At 36.2% G+C, this 25,710-nt stretch overlaps 1 protein-coding gene across 2 annotated transcripts in view; it reads left to right on the forward strand.

Moving 5' to 3' along the window:
• Positions 1 to 25,710, forward strand: part of LOC105384412 (mucin-5AC) — a 46,935-nt gene that overhangs the window by 14,847 nt on the left and 6,378 nt on the right. Inside the window, exon 2 of one of the 2 annotated variants that reach the window (XM_038122597.2) lies at positions 3,636 to 3,763. The gene's annotated coding sequence lies outside the window, so the exon portion shown is untranslated. Of the gene's footprint in view, positions 1 to 3,635; positions 3,764 to 18,451; positions 19,982 to 25,710 lie in introns of those variants that run through there. The other variant, XM_038122598.2, reaches the window with a different exon arrangement.

The following is a 25,710-nucleotide window of genomic DNA, read 5'->3' on the forward strand; positions in this document are numbered from 1 at the left end:
GAACAATTTGTGTGATTGGTTATTTGGCACGCGAGGTCTGAACGTGAGTCGTGTGACCTCTCAGAATGCCTTGAGACTGTCTTTATCAAGTTTTTGCCCTTACAGACAATAGTTTGGTCACCTAGATATGACGGAGACACGCTTTCGTTCACGTCTGACCGGTGCGGGCGGTGGCCTGCTTTTGATCATTGTTATGTCACCGCGAAACAAAGGCAGTGCGACTGACGCTCGAGACAACAATCATCAATGCCCTGATATATTATAGCCAGATATTTTATTGACATCACTGAAGAGTTGAAGACAAACCTGACAACTCCTAGACATGTCAATAAGTCTCATTTTTGTGACACACGATGACAGCCCAAATCGGTCAAGCGGGTTCCGCTCATCTGGCATAATCTTTATTGACCAAAACTCATTTCGCATAACTCGTATGGTCTAAACTTTTTTGGCCGAACCATCACTTTGCCAAGACTTATGTGGCATAAGGCTCGTTTCGTCTAAAACTCTTTAGGCACAATCTTTAAACACCTAAGTTTCGTTTGCTCAAATTTATGTTCGTCTATACCTATGTATAATCTTGTTTCTCCTAATGTTATCTTAATAAATAATATATTAAGTATGTAGTAAATGTACAAATTGTGGTATTTTTCTCCTACATCCCGAAAATCACGATATTGTATGATCAAAAAATCGAAAGTTAACGACCAATATAATTATTACAAACCCCATGAGATCGAAACCTAAAAATAGGTGCGACGACGAGCAAAGCGAGGAGGAGCGTGTTAGGTGCACATGTTCATCAAAACCAAAGCGGAGCGCAGCGAAGCGGAGCGGAGCGTTTTCCAAACAGCGGAAACAATACAAGGCACCAGTTTGCGCTATGTAGGGAGACGCTCCGTCAAAGTTAAAGCCAAACGAATATTATTACTTTGTATAAACCTATGCCATAGCATTATTAGGCTATTCAAGATTTGGCCATACCATTATTAGGCTAAACAATGTTATGCGAAATAACTTTTTACTAAACGAGATTTATGCCATACGATTTTCGGCGTAACGAGACTTTGACCAAACGTTACTATGCAATACGAGATTAGGCAAAAAAATCTTATGCCAAAAAAGGTAGAACCTATTACAATATAACAAAAGTCAGGTAAGTATGTTTTTCGCATGCCGGATTTTTGATAACCCGCATTTCATTCCCAAATTTCAAATATCGGGGCGCTACATGTATATTATGTTTTCGTTCTCGCAACAATTTTCTTTATAAAATTAGTTCATTAAAACTGCGCAGTAAGGGGAGGTTTCTTATTTTTCGGAGCTTAATTATAAAAATACTAATAGCAAAGAGGAAGAAAAGAAATATTTTTTTAAATATCGATATTACTTTTTTTGCACTCAGTACTAAAGACAAATGTCATTTAACCCAGGTGTCTAGTTATCTCGCCCGCCTTGTAGGTAATGGACTAAATAGGCGACGTCTATAATAGATCCGCTTTTCACTTTTTCATACGGATTTCGACATCAAAGGAGCCTTTGTTAAAATCTTCTTCTAACCTTCAGTGGTAAATGGAGTAAATAGTTGTGAAGTTATATCATCGGGTGTGTTCGTCTACCAGCCCTGTGAACTATATTTAAATTTTTCAAATCTTATACCAGATCATTTAAGGTTCAAATTGCCACAGACATCGTGGGTCAACATAATGCAGTGGAGGATATCAAATAGAACCGGTTGAGTGACATTCAGCAATCGAGCAACAAATTAAATGAAATTGACCTATGATCGGGCACGTCCAAGATTCTCACAGAAAAAAGAATAGTCATAAAAGATAATAAAAAGACCAAACGAGTGTCACTGTTACGAAATTGGACATAAGCTGTGTTACAGCTTAACACATCCAAAAATAAAATGTTAGATATTTTCCTGATAGTGTTCTCAGCGCCAAAAAGATCAAAGACAGTTGACCTATTACGCAAAATTATAGGAAGGATTATAATGGTTGTGGATCAAATGTTAATAATGTATTTGGACGTAAACCGTCAATCGTCGGTATTTAATAGCCGTTTAAATCGTGACGGTCAATAGCTTGCATAAATGACATAATAATAATATAAATGTAATCAGATTTGGTTTGGTGAATACTAGTTGAATATAGGCGCATCGTACACAGACAGTAAAGCTATTCAAATGCATAAATGTATAAATATTATATCTTCAATCATAGTTATACAGTTTCTTGACGCTAATCTTAATCTAAGAAAACTTTTATTTGCAATGCACCTTCTGTAATAACAATTTATAGAGTAGTTAAAAAAGACGAGAGGGAGGATAGGTACGTAGGTACAATGAAATCGATCTAAGTATTCTAGAAAGTTACATACACACAAGGTAACCTTGTTTACTTGAAATTAAACAATGAATTTGTGTCAAGTTTCGTACAAATGTTTGCTAATTAAAAATGCTAATACCTGCAAATGAGTTTTCATATTCTTCTTAAATGGAGCTCATAATGTACCTCTTCAATTGGTGCATTGGCAGTATGTACGGTGGCCTGCGCCTAAAAGTATACAGGCAGAGTTTTTAAAATAGCGATCTCAAGCTCACATACTACTCAAGCACATCCACATAAACACCACAGCTACACACATCACACACAACACGTCCCCGGATTTATAACAGATGTAGCCGGTCCCTTCATCATCATGGATCGCTATTTTAAAAACTCCGCCTGTATACTTTTAGGCGCAGGCCACCGTACCTACCTATTATTTATGCATTGAATATTATTTTATACTTTTTGGTTATGCTAACTGTGCAAGACTCTCTTGATTTAGCGAGTGATATGGTACCTACCTATGATATAATGTAATATTCTTTCATGCATTTACTACATTCAATAGATACTATTCTCACACACTCAACACATTCCACTGTAATAATCGTTTACTTTTCACTTACCTAACAAGTAAATGTACTAAATTGTTATGAGTTATGTTATGCCTGTAGTTAAGAAATCTATGATTTTATAGAATAAAATAAATAAATTTGTGAGGACATCTCACACACGGCCATCCGACCACAAGCTAGGCAAAACCTGTGTTATGGGTGTCGGACAGCTGATATATCTACACATATACATAGATAGATAAATACTAAATATAAATATCAACACCCAAGACCAGAGTACAAATATCTGTCTTTAAACAAATATCTGCCTCAGCCGGGAATCGCACCCGGGACCTTCGGCATAGCAGTCAGGGCCAGGCCACAACACTGCGTTGCGACGTCGCATCGCAAAAATCTGCGACAGTAAATGAAGCATTTGTACGGGAAAACTTCTAAAACAGTCGCAGATTTTTATGATGCGACGTCGCAACGCAGTGTTGTGGCCTGGCCCTCAGGGTCACTAACCACTACACCATTCGGTCGTCGAACAATGCATATTATATGCATATTTATTTATTCATGTTAAGTAAAAGTCCAAAATCCTGAAAGCTGCATCTCAATATTATTTTTTTTCTGAATACAGCATCTGGTCTAACCTCCCCCGTTAATTATTGAAAACCAATCAAACTTTTTTTTGCTTTTAAACCTTTTAGGTTTTAAACCTTTCGTTTCCGACTTGTTTCAGGACATGAGTACGGCGTGTCCTGGTAACTGAGTGGGAGAGGCACGGCGATGAGGTAGCCATGGCTGCCTGCGTGGTCGGGCTCGACTAGCCGACACGGCGGATCTGCGACGCTGCATGCACTAGTTGAGGTCAGTGTTTCAGTGTAGAATACATATTTTAAATCAATTTTTGGATATGCTAAAAAAATTGACATAATAATACACCGGTGGGCAATAAAACAGTTCCACCTACACAAATGCCATCACCAAAGAGCCCTCAATTTTGAAAAACCTTTTATTACTTCTTACTATTTTTTTAAATTTGCTTGTTCGTGCCCGTTTTGTTACGTCCGGATAAACGTTACGTGTAGGGTGAAAATTATTCGGTCATTTTCTAAAATTGTGTTTCAGACAGGTAACACCCTGTAGCAGGCTCTGACCCCTGTTTGTTTCCTCCTACTATTTGAAAATACAAGTCTAATTGCTGTATGTATAGATTTCTGTCTGGTTAATTCTTTCAAGTCAGTCGTCTGCAATTTCTAGTTAATAATCGTCTGGAGGCTGTGGTCTGGGTTTCCCAATGTGGCTTTCGACCTTCTTTCGCGAAATAAGCGCAATTACAGAATCCCTTCTGTTGTGGAATTCTTATGTAAACTTTTAATTACTTGATCATATTCGGATCACAACATTGCAGAGGCTTACCTTCTAAAATATAATAAATACGTATAATTATCACCAAAATTGCAGGAACACAAAATTCCATTCCATTCCATCTCCTCATATCTACAAATTACTAACACAGATCAAATTAGATACTCACTATTAATCATGATAGTAAGAGCTGTATTTGGGGAATAACCTTTTAATTTAGTGAATTGGAGGCAGCACCGCCGGCGCTTGTCGAGAAAAAACGTCTGGCGGGTCACTCTATATGACGAAAATCGAAGTTGCAATCAGCACGTTTAATACACGACTCTATCTCGTTGTATTAAACGTGCTGATGGTGCGATATCTCTCGTTCGTTCGTTTCTCGTCAGTGTAGAGTTACCCTCCTGGCCCCGATTGTAGGAGAAACTAAGATTTTGCCAGACATCAGCGTGCCAAGGTCACCTCACCAATTGCTATTAGGTACACAGAAAAAGTTAGCAGTCCAAAAATATATAGATAGATACCAAGAATACACCTACCTATATGACTATCCTAATCGTAACTAATATTATAAATGCGAAAGCAACTGTGTCTGTCTGTCTGTTTGTCTGTTACTCTTTCACGCCAAAACTACTGAACGGATTTGAATGAAATTTGGTATACATACGGTCTAGAACCTGGGAAAGAACATAGGCTACTTTTTATCCCAGAATTCCCACGGGAAAACTTTTAAGGCGAAGCGAAGCGCGCGGGAACAGCTAGTATTATTATAAAACCTGATTATTTATTTGCTGATAATAATCTTTCTTAGGTGTCCGACTGACTAATCTACGGATCTTATCGCGTGGCGTGACTAACAGAGAGTGAGAGAAGTTGACATACCTGCTTAGATTGACCTATGCGCCATTCATTCATATTTAAACATATATTAGGCACTCTTTTGAAATATCTTGTTCACCTACGTGGTTTAAAAATCATTGAAGTGTTATTTCAAGTTATTTATTTAAACTGCTTTTGTATGCAGTATGCACTCCAATTTTAATCTAAATTACCAAACACTATGTCGCAATTTATTAATTTGTAGTGGAAACATAAAACTTACATATAAAGACTTGCCGTTCTGTAAACCTAAAAGATCCCGGCGAATTGAGAACCTCTTCCTTTTTTTGGAGTCGGTTAAAGAATCAGTCAGTTTTAACTGACCTCAATAAGATATTCTGCAGGACGATATCTTCGATATTTCTCAACTTTCATCCAACTTGAAAAATGAAGACATTATAATTTATTAATTCTTTGCCTAATCCATCATTACGCCCTGCGAAACGAAATGCCGTGACCTTTGCGATAATATAATGATTGATTCGTCTTTTGGCCTCACCAGTAAAAAGTTCTGGAAGACAGAAATCACTTATTTAGTGAACTTACACATAATAATGGTAATTAGGTACCTAGGTATTAGGGATTGAATTGATATTTTTTTCATAGATTCCCAAAATCTGTGAAACAAGTGGCTTATCTAGTAGATAAAGCCATAAAAATAATCACTAACATCACTAGCATCCGAGCCTCCAAACTGTGTTATTTTTATTGGTGAAAGTTCAAATAAAAAATAAACTAATAATTGCGAAAATATAACGCCAGTCACATCGAATTAATTAATTCCATACCTACCTCTTGGTGAGAACTAACGAAAACTCTAGAGTTATGTAATTGTATTGTATGATTTTTTTCAAGATACAATGGATATGAAGTGGTATGGTTTGATAGATATTGATAGGTGATTAACGATGCGACGTGAATATGCCACACACACTTTATGACCGTTTTGGTGCACAATGCATATTATTATTCGTAATTTACGTGTTTTCTGCCGGAGTTTCCGAAAAATATTAAAAAAGCTTACTTTATTAAATTGTCTTTATTAGGAGGTTTTTATACACAATAGAGAATAAATTAGAATCATACAAACAGTTTCTCTTTTTACGGTTCTAATCAGAAACAAAAATTTACAAAACCGAAAAAACTTTATACTGGATAGATTCTTAGTACCTACTTAAGTACCTATTCAACCGGATACCACGAAGGTGTTTGGTTGTTATCTTATGTTTTAATAAATTAAGTGCATAAAAATATAATAGCTGAGTATAAACCTTTTGATTGACGGATAGTTAGATAGTGGGCGCGGCTGGGAGACCTTGAGTACGCGACAGTACGTAGCTACCGGAACCATAATCTATCTTTGAAATTAACCAGAAGGGCTAGCACGGGACGCAAGACGCGCACGCCAAGACGTGACAAAATAAACCGTTGCACTCGCTCTCGAAGCCGCGCTATGTGAGTGAGCGCGACGCAAAACTTTTGTCACGTCAAATCTGTCGAATCTTTTATATATAAATATCTGTTATCACCATAGAAATTTTCAATATATTTTTCATTCTATTTCAAATTTACTTTCAGAGACTGTTTTTATGTAACCCTTCGCGTATTCAAAATTTCAAAGAAATAATACTTAAGATAATAACACTCTATAATCATATTAATTCTCAATAACATATCAATAATTTAAAGTTTGTTCATCAATTAACAGTAACCTTTTCATAGTTCAGCTCATAATTGTTAGTATCAATACGTGTTTTCTTAAAGTTTAAGCAACTTTTAGGATAAAAGGAACACAAAGTTCAATGCAAAGATTATTCGTAATCATTATCTTCTCATCTTTTATCAATGACATTAAATATAGTTTATCGTTTGTCTTACTGTCTATTCATATGAAATTGATTTTGTACAGCACTTTAAAAGGTTTTTTTACACCACAACGCCTTTACGGCCTTGGTCTTATGTTAATTAAGTTCTATGAGGCAGGATATTGTAAAATGAAAATTGCTAATGTTTAAGAATGTCGTTTCGCTTGCGTTAATCTGTTTAGAATATTAAATAGAACGATATTTATAGATGCTCCAGATAATCATTACATTAAAAATAAAATATATTTTATAAAAAAAAATTAAGTATCAGGTAACTGTTAAGGCTTTTCCATTGTATTAAAAATAACTATATACTTACAAACAAAACATTCAATACTAAGAAATAAATGAGCCAATTCATGGTAATGATTTCTTTGAATAATGAAGGTATGTTCTGGTAAGAGATGTGATCGGGAATTGTAACAAATGTCAAGGCCTTCCTCTGTGTATTCTGCTGTACTTAGGGCTTGAGCAAACCTGATAATAGTCATAATATATATTTTTTAAATATACATTATCGTTTCTAAATTTATGACTTATAGTCATTACAAACTCGGTATATAATGAAATTCTGTGAAAAGTAACTTAACTGAAACTTTTTCAATATTCGATAGATCTAAACTTTTGGTTTAAATAACAACAACAAACAAAACTCGAAAAAAAGGATTGCGCTTTTTGATACTTCGTTTCCATACTTACAGATATCTCTAAAAACAATTTTCTTATTGAATGCACTGAAATTTACACTCATGATTAAGTTCTATAGTTTCTCACAGGCGTGGATGTAGACTTGAATAGGCTGGTGTGGCCGAGCCCTTACTGTAACATGTTGAAGGAATTTATCGTGTCTCCCTGTCAATGTTTCTCGGTATTCGTTTGTTTGTTAATTGCAATACGAAGGGTCAAGACCGCTTATGGGAACCACGCTGCCTCCCATTCTGAGTTTACTTAAATGTAAGTATTATAATAATATAATCAAACTTTACTGTAAACTTATTATTATAGGTGCCTTAAGGTAGAGAGTCCATATTTCGCGGTATTCAAAATGGCGTCCTTATTTCGAGTTATATTTATTTTCATGATTATTACTCATTTTAATAGGTTTGGATACTCTAAAATTACATTTAACCGTTCATTATCTTTAACTGAAACTACTTGATGTAGTAAATATGTTTAAAATTGCCTAAAATTACTAAAAACTCATGTAATGTGCCGTGAGGGCGACGCCGCCATGTTTTTCATACAAACGCGACCCGGCTTACGTAAGGCCAGCCATATTTAATAATTGTGTTTTTTAATATTTATACGACGTTCAACTTTGTAAATAGTTAATATATTGTTTATTATATGCTTATACTTACATTAAATTTAAATTTTAACTCTTTTTAAACTAATTTAACCCCTTTAAACTCAAAAACAAAATACCTCGGTATAATGGCCTGATTTTTATACGTTGTTCCTAACTCCGAGGTACCCTCGGTATAAGGAAAAATACTATGTCATGATTTTTAGCTTATAACTTTACAAATAATAACATTTGAAGTATATGCTTGATTACATAATTATAATGATGAACGTGACAAGCTTATAACCTAATTCGGCGGTACAAAATATCCTCTAGGAATCTTAATATGACACGATAATTGTTGACGCAAAAATCATGGTTACCTAGAAAACCTTAACTTAGTATGTATATTTGAAATGATAAAAAACAGTGTTATTTTATCGCTATTAACGTAAGTGACCAATATTTTATGTATGATTTGAGTAACATATCTATGTTGTTTCTAAATCGATAATTTGATAACTGATGGATTATTAAAAAACTTGCTGAACCCCTAATGTGGAGTATGACATTTTACATAGGTAGGTACCTCGGAAATCGGAATATGACTCTACATCACACCTTCGCAGTGTCATCCGATGCCGTCATCAAACCATAAAATCAAGATGAATTAGCGACTTTCTTCCTAAATTTAAAAGGGGTCTGGATAGATATGCCTGTCTTTACGAAACTAGATAGTACTTATTACTCTTTATAAAAGAAGAAAGAAAGAAATTTGTAGACGTAAAACTTTATTTGGGTGAATAAAATAACACACACGACGGTTGAGTTTTTATAACACTTATATACACAATTGCCTAATTTCATTTCTGTATTTTATTTCCATTATCCTTCTACTTTGTGGTCTGATGGCCGTTGTAATATTGTTATCGAAGAATTCCCAGATAAATGAATGTCCTGTATACTGCATTTCATGTTTGGTTTAGGGGTCTGGTTGATTTTTTCATTTTCTTGTTGTTGTCACTGAAAAATAAAGTAAGTAGGTAAATTGTATGGATGTTGACAGAATTAAGCTTATCCTTCTAAGTAGGTACCCATTTTCACAAAACTTAGTGAGTTTAGAAACGAAAACGCTAGAACAAAAACCTAGGTAAGTAACTAAACTGATGCCAAATTACTGATAAAAACATAAAAATATTTCCATTTTACGTAATTTCCTAAAATAATTCGCACACAAGCTTACCTTATCGATTTTCCAATTGCATATTGCAAATACAAACATAATAATTTAATAAAAGATGTTTGTTTTCTAATGTAAATACTTAACAAAAATACTTTCAAAGAATAGCGGCAAACTTTTCGGCGGAAAATTGAACATGGCGCCGGCGCGCCTGCCGCCTCCAGTCCAGCGCGCATGCGCCATAGAGATGTACCTAGTGCAATGTTCCTTGCTTCCGACCTATGCTTGAATGAAAAAATAATCGATGCTGGATCGATTAATCGGTAGATACTTTTATTATAATCATATTCGTTTATGGTAAATACATTAGGTACTCATCGGAAATTAGTACTGATAAGGTATTTGTGCTTTTGTAATTATTCGATACTTTTCCTCATCCCTTACACATCTACTTTTATTACGTATCATCAACTATTAAACATTTAAGTAAGAACATAAAATATCGTGGAAAAAATTTAGACCTTACTTAGATAAAAACTATACTAAAAAATGTTTAAATCATTCGAGTTCAATAATCGATTATATTCGATTACTGTCACTATTTCATCAATTAACCCCATCTCTACTCTATTTTTTTTTTATCGCTTGGAAAAGTCCATAGAACATCACAGAAGCATTATGAATATTTTTTATAGCCAATGTTACCAGTTGCAATAATGAATTATGAAAATGTTACATTAATAATAGAAATTATCACGAAAACCCATATAAATGGAGAGTATTTAATTCTTTTCATTATTTTCAACTACTATTTGGAATAATTAAATTTATTTGGAGTACTTTAAGGTTAAAAAAGTATATGGATATTTTCGATTGTAATTTCCTTACGTTCATGGCCACACTCATGGAGCCACTGACAGGACTAACTCGGAATATGGAACAGGCTACCTCGGTATATGGAAGAAACCATAATCCTACCTCGGTATTAGGGTAAATCGACATGTGTAATAAATTATACTTTTTTAAGTATAATAAATGTGTTATCAATGAATCTGTGTTGAGAAATATAAAATTTAACGTATATTCTTACAGAAGACAATATTTCACATCAATATTGATGGTTACAAATGCTTATTTTTCTTACTTACTTTCAAATGTTGTGATTTACCTCGGAATAAGGACGCGATACCTTAATACAAATAATAGATTCCAAATGCGAGGTAGGTATTTCGAGATTGTCGTCTGCGCCTGAAGTCTGCTTAAATTTATAATTATGATATTTCCTGATGTTTACTAGACTTCCAGCCCACGAACCTACTTAAAGGAGGATAAGGGATTTGGTGTGACTACGCCTTAAATCTTTAGTAAGTACCTACATCTAGCTCTGTTGTAATTACAAACAGATAATAATATCAACAAACTGCTACCCACTAACAAGCTAGCTAACTGCGAGTGATATCGACATTATTACCCGGTTGCGATAATTGAGGAGTTCCTGCTAAATGAGAATTTATTGACCAGTTTCTGTATTCAGTCAAAATCTATTCAAATTTACCTTACCAATTATTTACGTACAAATTAGAAACTATACCGCGGTTAAATTTTAGCTGCTAAGTGCAATAAAACAGCTAGGCGTAAGACTTATATAAAATTATATTTTTCCTTGTCCTGTACCTATGTCTCATAAAGTTCACCGGTTTTCAAATATTTAATGCTGCTAACTGCCAGTTTCAATAACTCTATCTACCGATGACTGGTAATTACTTTCATACTATTTTGACTCATCAAAAGTTACAACCTGACAAAATCGTATGAAAGTAACTACCAGTTATTGGTAGATAGAGTTATTGTAGATTTGTTGCTCAAAACAATTTGGATCTATCAATTTTACATAACTCGAACGGTATAAATGTCTATAGACATGAACCAGGAGAGCTTTGCACAAAAACGTACGATTGTTCAATATGTCTACACGGCGGCGGCGGGTCAGTAGCACAACCATAACTCCACAAGCCCAAAAACAACTCATAATTACAGAAGTAAAATTTCAACGAGAAGTAAATGGACCAATTTAAATGTAAAAGTTGTATGAACAGATCAGATGATCGTGTGCAGAAACGGGGAGGTTACTCTGGTTTGACTAAAAACGAACGAACGAGTTTTGTCATACAATCAGTTCATTTAATACTACTAGATAGAATCGTGGTTATCACAGAAGCGAAAATTGTTTTTTCGTCAGCTGCAGTGACCCCAAGTGTCGAGTGTCCAGGTACAGTTACCGTGTGGGCAGTTCGAATATCAGGGCCAGTGTGTCAGGCGATCGACAGCTCGCACCGTGGTTCAATGCTTCTGTCTGTTTAGACAATATCATTGTTGTCTTCTCACCATTCCGCGTTACAGTCTGTGAGAAAAAATGAGGTAGGTATTGCAGGATTGAAATAGTAGAATACGATCGGATTTATCATTAAATTAATCATGACGGTATGTAGTATGTACAATTTGATGAGTGTACAAAAGTCGTCAAACTAAAATTGTTCAGAATGAGTTTTTGGCTTTCTGGACCACTTTGGCATCTTTTACCCCTTTAATAATAGAAAAATCGGATTTCGTTTTCATTTTTAAAAATACGATTAACGTAATGCTTGTATGTAAGAAACATGAAACGATATTTCGATATGCAAAGTAGGCACTTACCCACTTCAATTACAAGTGGTTCATCAAACTATGATTAAGTAAGTGTATCAATAAGTGAGTACTTAAATATCATGTTATATCGTTAAGATATTGTCCAATACAAACCGATTGGTCTATAGTTGATTAACTGTAATCAGGTGGTGATCTCGTTAACACCGTTATCAAAGTAAAAGGCAAGTTCTCTTGCATAAGCCCGATCTATATATAGATCCAAGATTTATTTATTGCATTCATACCTACCTACCAATAGTTTGTACTTACAGTTCAATGATACCTTACGCAAAGTACCTTTTCAATACTTGTTTGTACTCGTAAATGATACATTTAAGTAACTTTTAATTAGTTTTAGTTAAACATAACTGAATATAAAATTAATTAGATTACCTATAGATAAAGTGAAGCAACCCGTCCGTACTTTGTTAAAGACACAAAAAACTATGCAACCTGCCGTTCTTATTTCAACCATAACAATTTTACCGTATCCCGTATCACCCTAAATAATGTTAGCATTAGACACAATAGAATTTCACACGATATTAATGCACCATAATAATTATATCAAATACGTATCTAGCAGATTGAAATGTAAAACCAGGTCTGAAATCTAATACAAAATTTCAATCAGGCATTTCAACTACATTATAAGAAGACAAGTATCATATAATTAGAAGCCATAACAAACGTATTGTGCCGCTCTCAACAATACACCTTTGTAGGCCCTGAGGGGCCACTGTAGCTTCACGAATACGATCACGACTCTATTTTGTTGCTTTAAGCGTACCAATGTTATGACTGCTCCGTGAAACTTTAGTTTTCGTGTAACAGGAGTAGCCCCTCGGTTCGCGCGTCTTCAACAGCTCAAAATCTGATGAGTTCGGCATTTTGCTACAAGTATTTGCAATTAGTTTTAAGTGGATAAAATCTAACCTACACCCGATATGCACTGTGGGTGATCTGTTTGAAATATAGAACAACGCGGTCTCAGGTGCTATAAAAATTGAATAATTTGACAAAGGAATCATGTTATCCCAATCAAACTTTGCCACCGTTTTTACCCCTTTGATGATGAAATCCTGTTATCCCTCATCTGGGACATAGGGCTCGCTTTTTACCACTTTTTTAGTAGTCCAATTTTGTTTTGTTAAATCGTTTCTACATACAAGGAACCATCCCTGTAAGTTTCAGAAGGATACGTTCAGTAGTTTCGGCTGTGCTTTGATTCTCAGTCAATCTCGAATTAGATTACAAACAAGGCCTTATTAAAAATGTAGGCATAAAACAATTTTTTTTTATAGTTTTATATAATTTGTAGGTATAATAATTTACGTAAACCAGTAAAAGTAGGCGATTTCGTTGCGCAATACCTAGGCGCATAAAGCGGGCATTTCTATAGAGAACAAATTTATTGGTAAATAATGCATTTTGTTTTTTTTAAAAAGGCTCTCAGCGTCTTAAAATTGACAAAAAAAATACATGGTGTGTATAAAGTGACTAAACACTTATTTTTTTGGAACTTTAAAAGTGTTTTAGAGTGCACCTGCACCCCTGCACCTTTCGGCTTAGTAAACCCTTTTTGGAACACCCTATATAAATTAATTGTATGAGAGCGAAACCTTCATCTTGATATATGAAATTTATATTCAGACTGGGACGGTTACGTACGGTTATTTCAGCAGAAGTATTTCTTCACAAGTCAGTGAAATTTCATGGCTCAAGGTGAGGATTGCAATTTTCTTTCAAGGTGCTACAGCGTGAAATGTTTTTTTACGTACATAGATCAACATTAGCCTACAATTATAACAAGTACAATTACAAAATGTAAATAATTGCAACAAAAGATTATCGAATATCGATAACATGCATTTAAAAGATTATGGAAAACGATTACCTTGAAAAGTCTTAATAAAGAATCGACCTTCGCATCACATACTTACCATCAGCCATCTGCATCAAACCTCGCATCCATACTAAGCTATGTAACTCTATTATTACATACAGCCCACCTTACACTCTAAAGTAATTTTGCATTTGATTTCAATTGATGAATCAGAAGATAACCATTGTATCTGTTGTGTAGTTAGAGGTACGCGTTGGCATGCGTTTTGTGATAAATTCTTATACTTACTTATTCATGGATGCAGTAACTTTGAAAAGTGTAGTTATTCAATTACTATACTTATTTTATACAACATATTCGTGTACAAATTTATCGATAAAGTTATAAATTTACCATTGCCATTTATCATCCACTGCTTAATAAAGTAGAAGCATGTGTGTAGAGTATGTGTAACGTACCTATGTACATAATAACGACTTATATACATAGACAAAATATTATTTTAAAATAAAATAAAGTACCAAACAGTAACTTGACTCTTAACAAGAAATAGGCTTAACCATACAAGTCATTTTACCATTGTTTTTGTCACATAACTGGTTACTGTTTAAACATGGATTAGTTAAGAGAACTCATGATTTGATTATACACTTATAGCGCATCCGGATGGCAATAGTAAAACACTATCTAATAACAGTTTCTACTAGAATATTTTACTTATGAATTAACTAAACAGGTTTACGCCATAAATATTCACGCCTAATTGAAACAGTTTTAGCCTAAAGGGTCACAAGAGAACTAGAGGTAGATCTTGAAGAAGATGTATACGAGTAATCAATATGTTACGACTAATGTTAGGTGTGAAGATAAATTTAAGATTAACGGGGAAGAGCGGCTACTATTTGGCGAAGTTCGCGGGACCATATTAGGTATATTGAGTAAAACATCAATTCCGGCATTCAGCCAAAAGATTACGAAATCAGGTCAGGAGCTGCCATCAGTCTCCTCACAACCAGCACCTGCCACATTCATGTCCACGTCCAACTATTGACGGCTCTGCGATTTACTCATCAAAAATAAGGACGTAACCACTCATTACAATAAAGGAACCACATAGCAGCCATCAGTTCTATCCAACCCTCAATCAGTCGATTGATGGACTTTCCATGCAACTCCATTGAAATATGGCCCTTTGTGCAACAAGCTAATGACTGGCCTTATGATAAATGGTTAATAGCTATTTCAATCATTTGGACCGCGTATTTGCATACCGATTGTTTTATAAGTACTCAATTCTTACACAAAATCATTTTTAAACACACTCTCTTCCATCCAAAGGTTGTCTGGTAGACAAGGCCGCCTTTTTGTACTTTTTTCCTGTTTAAATGTTTGATTTTGGTACAAATAAAGAATACTCAGAGACATGTCAAGTCTAAGAGAATAGGTACTTGATTGTAGTTATCATTACGAAAATATGCCTATAGAAATGAATTAGTTTGGTTGAGAAGCTATGTGAAACAGTAGACGATTACGTGCTGAGGATAATGGTACATAAAAGGTACATTTTACAACTATCTATCTGATGTAACAATTAAAGCAGTCGAAGTGGTAGCGTCAAATCACCCGCCACGTCATCCCGAAGCACGGACCGGCTATTGAATCAAATCGCTGACGTTAGGCGTGGCTTTTCACGAAAGAGGCTATTTTAGATTGCATTATCTATCGGTGCAAATTAGATGCAGCCCATCCCCAATAATCACCCCTATTGTCTATTTCTATTAGGAACGGTTTCGTTTGCTGAATCAATACGAATGAATTGTTGTTTAGAGTGCGGAAGCATCAGTCTCATGCAAGCCCGCTCATGTTCATCCATGACACTTCCTGAACACATCAGCTGTTGATAACAGAGCAAATAGCGCGTAGTAAGACATAACATGTTTGTAGAAGCAGTGATTGGGCGGCGAGGCCTGCACTCGTTACATACGCGCTTGTTAACTGTCGAAACACCAAATGTATTGAATAATCAAATGTGTGAGAATGGATGCAATGACTCAAAAACATCGGGTATAAATTTTACCAATTAGAGTTAAAGCTGTTGTTAGGTGTGAATGTGTGTCTACAAAATTAATAGACTGGTTTGGTTTGAGAGGTAGCCTTTTAGTGATTGTCTTCTGCTATATTACGTACTTTTGAATAAAATCTGTTCTTTGTTGTCTGTGCACGATACAAGTGAATAAGAAGAGACCACAGTACATGTTGCGGGGTTGCTGTGATGTATTTAGATATGATATGACTGTAACATAGCAACAGCCGATCGTGAAACTAGAACCTGACAAATACTAGGCTTGTCTGTTCTAAATGCTGCAACACCTCAGAAACCGCAGAGCCCGCTCGAGTTACTGACATCAGCCCTACAATGTTGTGCACAATAGCATTTTGTCTTTAAACTTACAACAGAATTAAACCATGAATATCATAAAGCTGATCTAAATGTTTTTGAATAACATAAATGTTAAATGGCATTCCGTCACTGGTGATCTCATATTATGTTAAAATTTATCAATCTCTCGTGTTATCAAGGTTCTCATTCTATCATCGTTTTAATTATTAGCTACATGCGTTAGTGGTTGTTGATTGTAATTTAAAGCTTGAAGTTCCTAAGGACAGACCGGAACTGGCTAAATATTTAAATGTACATTGTACATTTCTGTATTCATTGGTAAAAAATTACTGCCGTCAACAGAAAGTTCATGAGAACAAAAGGCTCACACTCAGTCTCACACCGGATTAAAATGCATTATTAACTCCATGCTTAATTATTTATTGGTTGTTACTTCGAAGATGTGTGAGCTTAAGTTTTTATCAGAATAACAAAAGCTGCGGTAGCTGCTCAATAAATCATTGTGTTTTGTAGACAAATAATTAATATATGTACTTACTGCCAAAATAACGTTTTCATTTAAAACTATTATTCTCTGACATTATTGAACACCTAACTACATAAGTACTACAAACATATAAAGACGAATTGAGAAACTCCTCCTTTTTACGAAGTCGGTTATAGAGCATCTACTAAATTAAAGTTACTCAGGCTCATTAATTCAAAAACATATTTTTTAAGTACATTAAGTGCAAACTTACGGAGCCGAGACGTGGTGCTTCACCAAAGGGCTTATCCACAAGCTCAGAGTTGCTCAGCGTGCTATGGAAAGGGCTATGTTAGGCGTGTCCCTGCGAGATAGGATTCGTAATGAAGAAATCCGCAGGAGAACTAAAGTTACCGACATAGCCAAAAGGATTAGCACGCTGAAGTGGCAATGGGCTGGCCACGTAGCCCGCAGAGCCGACGACCGCTGGAGTAGAAAGGTTCTGGAGTGGAGACCCCGTGTCGGCAAACGGCGTGTCGGTCGCCCCCCAACCCGTTGGTCTGATGATCTGCGGAAGGTAGCGGGAAGCCGCTGGATGCAGATGGCGGGTGACCGTTTGGGGTGGCGATCGTTAGGAGAGGCCTATGTCCAACAGTGGACTACGGAAGGCTGAGAGAGAGAGAGAGAGAGAGACGATGAGCCTATTTTGAATTTCTTACAGAATGACTTGCGAACTTTCAGGATAAGGCTCCGTTTACATGTAGAACGCGTCATAAATTGCCTAAAATGGCTCTAAGATTGGATGAAAGAGACTGTAAATCCCACAGTATAAATTTAAAAACTTTATATATTTTTGTTTTATTTATAAATAAAGTAATATTGTATTGTACCTACTGTATAAATTACCAATTCACAGTTTGCACCATATAAAATTGATCGTCTTTGCATACTCAGTCATATTTCATCTATGCCAGCAGCTACTGAATAAGTTATGTTGACTAAGGTCAAATGTTTGCGCGGCCACACAGACGCATCTCCTACCATTACGTTATGTAAGCACCAGCGCGCATGGGAACCATCTTCTGACGAAACATCACCTGCTAAATGCCAACAGAGGGACAAAACACTGTGTAATCCAATAGATAATCTTCTTTAATGATTTGTTTATGAAGTAATGTGAACTTCGGTCCTAACCAGGTATGTGTTCTGAGAAAAAACTGTTTCTACATCTAGCTAGAGACTGGATTTAGAAGGCCGGGGGACGGTCTGTACCCAACTTATAAGTCATAACGCTGGCTAGTGTTGAATTTGTAGGTTACAGTCAGGTCTGTTATAGATACGATTGCTATCAGTAGAAGAGTGGATGGAAAAGTAGAATACCTACAACCTACAGGCAGCTGGTAGTGATGGGATGAAGAAGGCCGAGGACAGAATCGGGGTGCTTCTTGGGAGAGCCTTCTGTCCAGCAGTGGACGATTGTTGGCTGATGATGATGAATTTCTTAAGTCACAGATTTTAGCTAGCTAGGTACAGTGAACGTGGCCACCACTGTACCTAGCAAGTTAATTGATGTTCTCATGATAGCAATGTACATTTCTGTGTAATTTATTATTTTGAAACGCGGCTGATCAAAACGGGTCCTCATGGGTCAAAAGTTATTCTTTCACCATTTGATATTTAGCATGGTAACTATGAGTAAACCTGTTTTATTTATATGACCTACACTAAGGAGTTATATTAAACCAGCATTATACACAACTAAGTCCCAATCTTAATGAAAGTACAACAACTATAAGCACTGCCTACGTGACAAAATGAGAAGACAGACAAATTGGTCTAAACGTTGCAATTACTCTTTCAAAACGCCATTCATCATTGTCAATCATCAAATAAACAATAGAAAAAACTAAGGATCATAGACGGAAATAAAGGCGGACGGTTGACGCCTCCAGTCACTCTCAGGCTCAACTTACATACGTAGTAGGTTACTAGCAACAGGATATTGTCTTTCAATTACACTGCATAACATTTTTTTTACTTTGTGTTTAAAATACCTACAGATTTGGCGTGGTGAGAAGTGAGCCAAATAAATCCACTGCCTAATTACCACGAGTCATTTATAGACTATCCTTCTATGAGCTTAGTAAAGCTTTTTAAACTCTTTCCTCTCTCTCCTGTCAGCTTAATATTTCATGAATCTAGACAAACGCTGACTCCTACGGACAGTTACTACAATTATTAGCGCGTGTGTTGTGTGAATCATCTACTTAATATCTGCCTACATTGATATTGAACTTCCAGCTATAAAAATATAATTGTATAATGATTGAGCCCACCAGTTCAAAATTCGTGACCTAATTCGTTTGTCGTTTTTATCAATGTGTCAGGGGGTCACTGTATATGACGAAAATCAAAGTATCAGAGCGCTGCTGCGAGAGCCACTACTGAATTTTGTTGTATTAAACGTGGCGTTTTTTGCTCAGTATAGAGTAACCCTCCTAGTTTTAGTAGGAGGAGTAGGGAATCAGCGGAGCCCACACGGCGGCTCAACCGTCCTTCACCCCGCATTCCTCACACTCGCAGGAAACTCCCCATCGCCAGGACAATCACCTCATATCATTATGTAGCCGGGTATCGGGGCCCTTTGGAAAAGGTATTCATAGCTGTTCTTTTCTTTAGTCTCTTATATGTTGATATGTTCCGTAGGTGCAAAAAAAGGATTTAAAACCTACTGTATCATAAGTTCTTATGTCTAAAATAAAGCAGCTACGTACAAGAGCAGTCTAATATTACTTTACATAATTATTGCATTAATCTTTATCATGCAATTATTTCTGACAAAACGGATACAAGACATAACTGGCACTAATAGAATAACGTGAAGAACGGAAGTGCGTCAGCCAGACAAAATAAAAGTACTCGACAAACATCCGAACATGACACACAGTGGGAAGAATCACCTTCTCCAGACTCTACATTCAGTCTCGAGCTAGCCTTCAGCTAGAATGATTTCGTGTCCAACTACGACAAACTCAAAGGGAAGTCTCTTTTGTAAGTGTGTGAAGTTATTACAGTGACAAAACGTTTTGCAATCTACAGAAACGTGAATTAGGGTAAGTTGACCGAACACTGCGTCTCCATAAAAGAAATACAATTGAAATCCAGCCCGCGTAGGTGTGCCTTGTAATTGATAAGCATAATCGAGTCGTGAATCAGTGCTCACTAAAGTTCATAACCGGTAGTTAAATAGTCCTAATATGGTTCAGATTATATTCTCGCGCGTGGCGACATAGGTCGCAAATTATTAGCTTTATAGTCATTTGAGTAGGCATTCCATTATTGTAATATCATATCTCAAGTCTCAAGTCTCAAGTGTTGTGAACGTAATAATATGACAGACGTTACTGAGAAATAACTAACTTTTTAGACAGACTTTCCTTTATTGTTTAACGATGACGTAACGTTAACATAAAGCGGATAAATATGCTATTTAAACAAAACTAGAGTTATCACTTAGACGAGAACGTTTTCTTTCTAAGCGCATTGTTCTTGTGAAAAGTGTCGCATCACGTCTTTAGCGTAAATTTGATAATTTCACGCGTTTTCGAAAAAATGATGTCTTGTGTTCATGAGAAAATATCCCATCATGTCACTTGGCATTTGTGTGTTATCTTAGAAAGTATCTGTAGCTGTTTTGGGCAGAATACGTTCGTGCTCCGGAGTGATTATCGGAGCTCGAGGTGTGATGGTATAATTGAGTCGCCGACGACCGTGCCTGCCAGTGTAGATCGTTGATAGCCCAACTCTTGGCTCAATCCCACCATGCCTTATTTGCCGTATTTCAAACTATTATCTGCAACATTACTTGACTTAACATACATAACTTCTCGTGAATCGACAGCTTAGTAATAAAATAAAAATACCTACGAATGAAATAATTTTAAAAGTAACATCAAATAACCCAGTTTCTCAGTTCGGGGCAATCAATTTAATTCTTGTGGATATGCGAGCGAGAACATCGCGGTTACGCAACCGCCACACATGGAAGTGCGAATGAGTGCAAATCTCGTACCGGTTTCCGAGCCAGGAGGGTAACTCTATAATGAAGAAAAACTAACTTACGACAGCTGTCGTGCTCTACTCTATATCGTGGTATTAAATGTGTTGATCACACTAGATAGAGTCGTGGTCCGCGCAGCAGCGGTCCGAAACTTCGTTTTTCGTAATTTAGAGTGACCCCCCTAATCAACAGTTCATCTTTACTAGGCCATCTTCTTTTGTTTAAACTGTTTTAAAAAAGTTTTTCTTTCTTTTTAAGTTTGATTGCTTTGTTACTGGCGTATAACCTGCGGCACATTTCTATTTTTATTTTTATTTTGAGGGTAGGTCATTTACGGTCAAATTGGGATCGAAAACAATTCTTTGGCGCACAATTGACCTTTTCGTCGAGAAAAAATCTCATTAACAAATATATTGTTTTTTTTCATTCATAACTCAAGCCATTAATCGTACGCCCACACAAGCACACAAATGAAGAAATTATTAAAATACAATGCCTTACTTAGTATGTAAGTGGTCAATGGTTATTTAATTTATTGAATAAAATATATTATTAATTAAAAAGCTTGTAAAACCAACACTGGTTTTCGAAGGATAAAGTATTTAATAAAGATTAGCCACAATTTAAATAATATACTTTTGCTGTGTATCTTGTTTATTTGATATCGATTGAGCTTGCGCGAAGCCCATTTTCAGGACTAAACAATAATAAAATAATTACTGAACTAAATTATTTATTCCAAAATTATGATCAGACTTTTAAGTCTGATCTGCAAATTAATATATTAAAGTCTGTTTTTTATGTTAAAGCTAAAGACTATTTTTAGATACTAAATTGACAGATTCTGAACGGTTCATCAACAGTCGATTGTCCCGAGATAAAGTGACGTATCGTTCTATTAGCGGAACAATCGACTGTTGGTGAACCGATCAGATTCTATCAATTTAATATCTTAAATTAAAAAAAACAGACGTTAATATAATATTTGTAATCGTTCTTCATATTTTTTTACCATCAAATGTACATAAATGTAGTTTTGAGTAATTTTCCGACCAGAGGACTATTGAATTATGCTGTTGCCCTTGTGTATAGCTGAGTAAGATGATACTGTTGCATCAGTACAAGAAATTATGAGCTGACGGTTTGCCGCACCTCTCATTAATTAACCCTACATTTACATAAGTGACATCATTTAAAATTGTTCCGAACTTATACCAACCCATCCAGACGTAAAACATTTTGTGAATATTTTTGATGGGGTTGAAGTGCCAGTTCGACTTTCGACTCTTTCGAGCCCGCCACAATTAGACTTGATTTCGATAAAGTACGTAACATGTTGATATTATTATGTACTCTATGTATCTATGATAAATGTATGCTCTCATATAAGTCAATTTCACGGCCCTGTGGTATATTTAACTAAAATGTTCCAGGGGAGTCACGTACGAAAAATTACGTATGGAAGCGTTTATTTATTTATACATATAGCGATGCTGCGACTCTGCTTTCTTTCATTAAAAGTACTGGCTTCATCACAATGACACCTCTCATCTATTAACACGTTTAACGCCATCAAAATTTCCACTGGAATAACCATGATCATAACCGTAATCATGATTAACATCACACGAACTTCTCAAGCGAAGTTCGATCAGTATTATATGAATACGCTTCAATCGAAGATGCATTTAGTGCCAATTTCACCATTCTCGGTTAGAGCATAACCAGGGAGTAGTGGTTAACTTTTGACACATCTGTCATGAATTTTATATGGAGATGACGTTTAATTTATAAATCAATCCCTGTCGGTTAGATAACCGAAAATAGAGAAATTGGCACTATAAGAATGAAGAATTAAGAATTATAAGAATGAAGAATTAAGCGATGAAATATAATCGAAACTTACACTCAGTGCGTACACGGGGCAAGCCCTGCGTCTCCTCTGTTGACCTATTGCACATACGTATGTAGGAGGTACCTAGGATACTTATAGTGTCCGCAATATGCAGTAATACACGTTCTAATTAGCAAACTGTGTACTGAGATATCGTTTAAACTTTCTAATAATTACTATTGTATTTAATTGATATCTAGCTGTTTCACTGTTCCAGATATAACACAAGCGGCTTTGTTTTATACTATTATGCAATGGAGCTAAGTCCGTGTAGGTTTAAGAAGTATTGTAACAATCTTGATAAAGCTATTGTTACAAATTTGTACGCACGTGCAGGCCCGTAGGGAGAACACACATTTAAACTGACCCTCTTTAGGATACTGTAGATGTAGCTAGTCCAGATATGCACTAACTAGGTATCTATCTGTGGATATTCAGTGGATAGTAAGGAAGGTAAATTTTTAGCCGTGGTATCGTAACGGATAAAGTCTTAAGGTCCTATCATTCGACACAGCGGGTTCAAATCCTGTCATTTACCTAGCAATGAGTTCTTTTCGACGACTCTTACGATGAAGGAAAAAATTGTGAGGGAAAAAACAAAAAACTTTAAACACTGTTTAACGAGTGTTTAAAACGAAATTTGACAGATATTGTAGGCGTTTGACAGCGCTAAACATCTGTTAAATACTGTCTAAGTTTTTGTGGTAAGGCCCTTACATTTTATACATGTACCCTAAGTACAATGTATTATAAACTACCGCCAGCGTCTCTACAACCTATATTATAAATTATTATTCCAGTCTAATACAAGATATGAGAAACCCTTTCATGGTCACTTGTTATAGAATGAGTCCAACCGGGCCTATAAACCTACCTTATCAGAGTACAGTGCACTTAAAGATTAAGCCGCCGCCGCACAATAAACGTGTAATTTCCGCTAAGGGCGTACTTAAATTAACATTAAATAATAGTAAGTCGTAGGCACTTATATCAGCTTAATAGGTACTGTGACAGAAAATAAAGTGTAACTTATATTTATAACACTCGAATAGACACCAGGCTTCGGACGGCACGTTAAGCCGTGGGTCCCGGTTGCTGCTTCGGTAGCAGTCGTTAAGCCTAGTCAGAGGCCTTCGGGCGGCTTGAAAACATCTGACAGTCGGGTTGCCCACTTGCCCGACAACTCTCTCAGCACAAGCTTGCTTGTGTTGGGGTCCACCAACCCGCACTTGGCCAGCGTGGTGGACTAGGCCTAAACCCTTCCTTCATTGGAAGGAGACCCGTGCCCCAGCAGTGGGGACGTAATGGGTCGTGATGATGAATAGACACCACCAAGAGACAGAACCTGAAAATTCAGAGATAATTCAAGGTAGAGAAAGCATTACGTAAATTGACTAATTTTTCAACACTTCATTCCTAAACGCCAGGTTACTCATCATCATCATCAGCCACGTAACCAGACGCAGTACACACCGTTTAGATTTAGGTCCTGAAGAGGTGCTGGATGAGGCACGGCTAGAAGTAAAAAAACGCACAACGTTTTTGGTCGAAGCAATAATGTCGCTCGGCCGTAACGTTATTCGTCTCGATCTCATAGGCTTCGTTCATAAAAGCTACTTGCAAGACGGTCACCAATTACGTGGTTCTTATTGAACACAATCGGACAAAAGAGGATGGGCAAAAATATATGGGAGCTGGGACCACCCTCCAATAGCAGTAAGACTAACGTCGTTGGATAGGTCTTGTCAATAGGAATAACTTTTGCTTTGACAGCTTTGTTGTCACAGTTGTCCGTTCAGAGATATATGACTTATAAGTTCCGATACTCGTCAGTTCATCTTACTGCTATTGGAGGCTGGACCAAACTCCAATAGCAGTAAGACTAACGTCGTTGGATAGGTCTTGTCAATAGGAATAACTTTTGCTTTGACAGCTTTGTTGTCACAGTTGTCCGTTCAGAGATATATGACTTATATAAGTTCCGATACTCGTCAGTTCATCTTACTGCTATTAGAGGCTGGACCACCCTCCAATAGCAGTAAGACTAACGTCGTTGGATAGGTCTTGTCAATAGGAATAACTTTTGCTTTGACAGCTTTGTTTCCACAGTTGTCCGTTCAGAGATATATTACTTATATAAGTTCCGATACTCGTCAGTTCATCTTACTGCTATTGGAGGCTGGACCACCCTCCAATAGCAGTAAGACTAACGTCATTGGATAGGTCTTGTCAATAGGAATAACTTTTGCTTTGACAGCTTTGTTGTCACAGTTGTCCGTTCAGAGATATATGACTTATATAAGTTCCGATACTCGTCAGTTCATCTTACTGCTATTGGAGGCTGGACCACCCTCCAATAGCAGTAAGACTAACGTCATTGGATAGGTCTTGACAATAGGAATAACTTTTGCTTTGACAGCTTTGTTGTCACAGTGGTCCGTTCAGAGATATATGACTTATAAGTTCCGATACTCGTCAGTTCATCTTACTGCTATTGGAGGCAGAATACACCTCCACCAAAGCCCTTTTTGTTTTTTATCGTCAGTTATTGTTATCCAATATGCCCAGATCTCGTCTGATAGTGTAATTATAATAATAAATAATTAAAGAATCACCAGTGCTATTATTTTTCTTACCAAGAAAATATTTAATTAGCCCCTATCGGAACTTATATGTCATATATCTCTGAACGGACGACTGTAACAACAAAGCTGTCAAAGCAAAAGTCATTCCTATTGACAAGACCTATCCAACGACGTAAGTCTTACTGCTATTGGAGGGTGGTCCAGCCTCCAATAGCAGTAAGATGAACTAAGGAGTATCGGAACTTATAAGTCATATATCTCTGAACGGACAACTGTGACAACAAAGCTGTCATAGCAAAAGTT

This window comes from Plutella xylostella, chromosome 22 (assembly GCF_932276165.1).
Source record: "Plutella xylostella chromosome 22, ilPluXylo3.1, whole genome shotgun sequence".
NCBI lineage: Eukaryota > Metazoa > Arthropoda > Insecta > Lepidoptera > Plutellidae > Plutella > Plutella xylostella.